We start from the raw sequence: 6278 nt of genomic DNA, 5'->3' as shown, positions 1-6278 counted from the left end.
CGCAATCAGAGTAGATAATTAGAGAGGATCACAATTTTATGGAATGTTTGGTAATGTTTTTCATCTCATCTTATCTCATCACATTTCATTTATTTTCCAAACATCACTTAAGAACTAATTATTACAATTTTTTCAAACTAATCATTACAACTTTCTCTAAATTTTTAAACAAAATACAAAAAATAATTCAATTTTTTTAAATTTCAAAACAAATATAATATTAAAAATATATATTATAACAATATTTTAATTTTATAATATTTTTATTCAATTTTTTCTCTCTTATTTTTCAAATTTTCATAAAATATCATAATTCAAACTATTTTATTATTATTTACAAATTTTTCATCTCATCTCATTTTCAATCATCCCACTATACTTTAAAAAAACCTTGGAAAATCCGAATTCTAGATTTCACCAACCAATCTCCTAAATTTTCACGTTAATTATTAAAGCTTTCTCCCTCGTATTATATATTTTGGCCACCCAAAAAAAACCCAAACGAACAAAGGAGAAATCATAATAAATAACAGTGTCTTTCGTGGACCAACAGTTGGCTTGCAACTTGCAGCAGAGGCCATCAACGTGAAGGGGAGAAATGTGTATGAAATTTAAAGCCAAATTTAATTGTCGGGATGTCTTCTAAAATGGCTGACAGTGAATGTGAAAGGGAGCGTCTTGGAGGGGGTGGTGGCAATTGCACCACGTTACCTTCCGCTCTTCCCCACATCGCCATATGGGTGATTTGGGCACTTCACAGCCTACAAATATACATATCATTTCCTCCCCTCTTCTCATATATATATATATATATATATATATATATATATATATATATATATACTAGGCCAGGACAACGTGCAAAGCACGTTTGCCTAATTAGGTGAGACAAGGTTTTTAATAAAAAAAATTTTGATTTTTCACAAAAGCAATCCATCTATGTCAACAAAAGCAAGAAAAATGTCAATCCATCTAAAAAATCATTTCGGACAATTATATCGAGTTCAAAGCATTACACATTTTTGTGTTGAAGTAGGGTCAAAGCATGACACATGAAAACATGTGGCACCATACGATAAATGATTTTCAATATCAACACTCTAGAATATTTATTTTCTAGATCTTGAATAGATAGTTTCTATTTTCTTCATTAAACAAATAGACAAATAAATGAAAAGAAGGAAACGTAATAGTTACTTAAATGACAATGCATCAATAGCAAAAAGGGCACCTTCCTTGATAAATGAACTCAAGAAAATATTAGAAAGCTTTTGCAGGATCATCTCAACAATATGTAGAGCTACTAAGAGCACATGCTGATCCTTTCGATTGAACACTCCGGCCAAAAAACTGCTGATTAGAAAAAAAAAATCTTCAGTTCAAGAGAAATATTATCAGGATTAATACTGTAAACACAAGATAGCCTAGTTCACCTTGAAATGTTGGTATTCTTAAGTAATTCAAGAAGCATGTCAGATTTGCTGAAATAAACTAACTTGTTGATAATAAAAAGGCAGCCATAGCAAACATATAAATTTGCACCAGAATTAACTACTTGTGCAAGGGGTGAAGGCAACATTACAAAGCCATATAAGGAAAAAAATTCAATTTATTGCTATATACCACAAAACCAACCTGGATCAACAAAGGAAGTATATCCATTCCGAATTTTTGCAGAAGACTGGGGGAATTAACTAAAACGGAATTCCTTATCCAACACCTGTTGAGCATCTTGATCTCTAGCTGTAGTAGGTAGAGCTCATTCAGCAACTTTAGAACTTCATAAACCTGAGAATGAAAAAATAGCAATAAAACCACCATTTTGTTTCCTCTAATAACACTATGGAACACGTGAATTAAATTCCATAGTCATGTGCAAAATTGGAAAGCAATAACTAAATCTATAACAATGAGAATCTCACACTAAAAAATAAATGCAAAATCCTCTATACTACAATACGACAGGGCTGATACTTTACCCATAAAAAAACAATATATGGCTCATAATTAAATTTCAGCAGTCACATACATAGTTGAAAACAAACCATGTACCCAAAACCCAATGATATAATATCAAATCTCCACGAATACCATGATGTTCTGTCATTAACCATATTGCCAACCCAAGTCTCCAATTCGAATGCTTTCTTTTCAGAGAGGCTGTAGCAAAAGACTTTCAAGGATAGTAGTTTTGTCAACTAAGAGTAGCACCCTCTCTAACAAAGCAATTCCTCAAACCCTTTTAAACTTTCAATCTCCAAAGACACGCCAATACTACACATTTTCTTTTATAATAACAGTTGATTACTGATTACAGGAGGACTTCCCACAATGACCTCACCTAAATCTTCAAACTTGGTCCATTCTCCCAAACAATTTTCTAAGACAGGGAACATCAGAATGTGAACCCATTTTCTTTCTCTTCCTTTAATATGCTTTTGCTAATGACTACTTGGGCTAACATTTCCCCTACACTAATGGGCTCGAGAAATAAATCGCCCCACAAAGGAACAAATAGTGTATTAGATTTTAGATATAAAATTCTGACCTTGTATCGGTGTCATCCCCACAAATTAGTAAATGTTTAGAACAATTAAGTACAAAAACAAGTAAATAGAGCTAAGCATGGAGCCAATTCTTTGTTACACAATTAGCCCTGCAAACTACAAGGGATGGTAGCAATGTAGGATAAAATCATCAAATCCATATATGGAAAATGGATAAACAAAAAATGAAATATAAACATAAATGACAAAAAACAACTGCAGATAAAGAAGCCAAACCATATGCATGAAGTGGTGGGCTTACCAAGTAGGATAGCGATCTACCACCACCTGCATTCGTGTAACCACCCATATCAGGTTCTTTCTGCACATCTTTGGCGTTGAACCAAAGCCATCACCAAGAAGTCCAGCACTCTTAACATGATTAAGGGTAGTTTCCTGGAACCAAAAGCAGGAGGAATAAGGCAATAGCTCATGAAAAAAAGGCAGTTTCCTGGAACCAAAAGCAGGAGGAATGAGGCAATAGCTCATGAAAAAAAATCTCAAACATATGTTATTCAAGAAAAAATCAAGTATCATCCACTGCTTCTCAGCAGCCAAGAAGATTGTGGTGATAGCGGCAAGAAGCATGCTCCAATCAGGTAACGTGTTAATGAAAGTCCTAGGGGCAGGTGACAATGTGTCATGATTCATATACTTTTATTTTAAGCAGAAAGTTATGATACTAACCTCCATTAACCTGGTTATAAGTTGTACTTTTTCCATGTTCTTCTCATTGAAAGCCTCGAGCTTCTTTGTATTCTTTCTCCTGTATCAAATTATAAACCCAAATCCACTGGTTCTGATTCGGTTTTCTCTTATAAATCAAAGTAAGATGTTGGATTATTCAGTAATATGCACAGCAAAACTTAATAGAGACCAAATTTGGTATTAATAAGTGCTTTACCTTCTTCTAGCAGGTATGCCCCACTGGATCGGGTAGTGCTTCAAGCTCCTGATAGATCCCATCCATTATATTTAAGATCAAAACAAAATAGAAAAAATGCAGTCTTACATTTTTCACAATGACTATATAATGGATAATTTTCCTGTTTAAGATCAATGACTATATATCAAAAATTCAAAAATACAAAAATTATATAAATGTCGCGACCCTGAAAAATTATATAAATTAAACAGTGCAACTTGGCTACTGTTTGTGATAATAAAATACCTCTAAAACACTCTTCTTCTCCGCAAGCAGTGCAACTTGGCTACTGTTTGTGAATAAGAAGAATGCTGACATTGGATGCTTGGGTTTCAATGGATCCTTATCCTTCCTATGAACAAAAATCAGAAATGTTAGTAACGTTGTTAACATACATGATTCTCATTAAAGTAATCAAAATCATTTTTTTTTCTTTTTTTTTCAAAGCCAGTTAAAGTGAGAATCTCATAAATACTTTACATGTATAAATTGCAGAAAGCTTGCATTGACTTGCATCTTTGTACCACACAAACTGAGTGAAGAGCATAAACCTAAATTTTCTAATAATGTCAGGTGTAAGATTTAAGTGTCTTTCTTGTTCGTTCTTTTTTTTTTATTTTTTTGGAACTTCGATTATATTGATATGACTGTTTTTATCAGCAAAGCTTCTCTCTCTCATACATGTACTAAGCAAAACTAAAATATGTCGAATTTAAGAGAGAGAAAGAAAGAAAAAATTGTAAAAGATTTGGAGAGAATATATATGATGACAACACTTTTGACATTGTTATTCAAGAAAATGTAATGATCCATTGTCCTCTCAATGCATCCAATTGCAAATGTCTGGGGCCTTGATTGGTTAATGGCCAATAGATTACGCTTGATGTAGCATAGGTTCTGTTGGCCACTTTACCTTGCAATTATGTTTTTTTTTTTTTGCTCAACAAAACCAACACCACAATCACGACAAACAACAATAGCATAAACACAAGAACAATATACAAACCATGCAGATCAGAGTAAAGCCTAAAGCATACCAGGATGCAAATCAGAGGCCAGAAACGTGGGAGACCCAATCCAAGCAACCCGCAGGACCAACCCACCTGATAAAAAAAAATGAGAAGTCAACAACCAGGAAAGAAAAAAAAAAAACTCCTAAATGCAAATACAACCACAAAGGAGAAATGAACCAATAGTGACCCTTAGATTCACGCCCCACAGAAAGAAGAGAATGGGGATCATGAAGCATCGTGAAATAAAATCGCTTGCCCGATTGAAAGAAAAATAAGTTTTTGTTTGATATAAACATGCCCTGTAGAACAAAAAAAAAAAAGAATGATAAGTTAAAGATGCATAATAATTTCATTCCATTTATAAAGTAATAAGTCAAACAGTAATAAGTTTAAACAGACCATAGGTTGAAGTAAGGTTGGGAAACATTGGAATTAAATGAAGATTAAATTCAAGATTTTTCCAGATTTAAACTGACTTATTGGAAAGTACAATACACCCACCACCAGATATGAGCAAGATTTTGCTACCTTATTGGCTATTGGAAAGACATGATATTTACAACTTATTGGAAATCAGGGTAGCAAAATCTTGCTCATATCTGGTGCTCTGGTACAGTCTAACTTGAACAAGTCAGTTTGCTGCAGCCAACTCAATCACAATGAGACAAATGGAAAAAACAAATACAATAATCGAAAATGTAGGTGAGCAAAGCCTTAAGTTGCCCCATAATGATGGTCATAAAAGGCCCAACTCACCAGATTTGAGCTAGCTATTACTTCTATGTATAGCGCCCAAAACACAGATTTCAATAACGAAAGTATTATGTACATGACAAAAGTATTCAAACTAAACCCACCACCCCACGGCTTTTCAACCTCCACTACATCCATATTTACCAAGTCCAACACTACCCAATGACCAAAAGCCCCCTAATCATTCCTCCAATTTGCACACGCTTGCCCCTTAAGCCTGGCTTTCCATTTCCAGGCTGCCATGACCATCACTGATAACCACAATAATCTTCCATTTCCAACAATAACAAAAAAGTGAAAACATAAGTACTAAATAAAAATAAAAATAAATAAGATCATTAGAGATTGAAGGAGAACACGATCAATCGAAGAGAATTTGATCTTCCACAACAATCTCTCTGTCTCTCTATTGCCCAATCCTAACATACCGATTCTAAAAAAAATAAACAACTCCAATTTTTGGTAATTTCTGCTAAACAAATGACCACCACAAAATTAACGACACCACCAATAACAACAACACAAATAGAGGAACACAACACAAATAATCTATTTTACACTAAAATCTAAAACTTACCAGCAAGAGAGGCCAGAAATATGCGAGACCCAATCCAACCCAGTCATAAAAACACTCCGAGCCAGAGAAATGTTTTCTTCGTATACGCTGGTGTTGGTCCTCGGCAAGAAGAAGTTTTCTTCATGAAATACACTGTGCAAGAGGAAGTTTTCTAACCAGATGTAAATAACCGGACTAAGAAAAACCAAACTCAATACTCTAAAAACCAAAGAAACGAAAGGCTCAACAAGAATAAAAGAAAGAAATAGAACTCTGACTCGGTCAGGGGAGGGGACAAGATCACACTGTAGTGACCAAACAGAGAACACAACACTCAGGGACACAGCCATGAGAGATATCGTAATGAATCGCGGTGGTTTGAGAACCCACGCATTTCCTTTAAACCGCGCGTTGGCGCAACGCACCGCTCTGATTGGCTCCCAATCCGGTCGACCGCAAGATCGTCGAGTGAGGCTTCTCCCAGT

General features: G+C 34.5%; 1 long non-coding RNA gene across 1 annotated transcript; it reads right to left on the bottom strand.

The window, feature by feature from the left end:
• Positions 1-1184: 1184 nt before the first annotated feature.
• LOC108987646 lies at positions 1185-3807 on the bottom strand. Its single transcript, XR_004798554.1, has 6 exons — positions 3718-3807; positions 3451-3498; positions 3234-3312; positions 2809-2942; positions 1636-1788; positions 1185-1353 (listed from the first exon to the last, which is right to left on the bottom strand). It is a non-coding gene; the product is annotated as an uncharacterized LOC108987646 (long non-coding RNA).
• Positions 3808-6278: the final 2471 nt, after the last annotated feature.

This window comes from Juglans regia, chromosome 16, assembly GCF_001411555.2.
Source record: "Juglans regia cultivar Chandler chromosome 16, Walnut 2.0, whole genome shotgun sequence".
NCBI lineage: Eukaryota > Viridiplantae > Streptophyta > Magnoliopsida > Fagales > Juglandaceae > Juglans > Juglans regia.
This window is presented reverse-complemented; position numbering and strand designations above follow the sequence as displayed.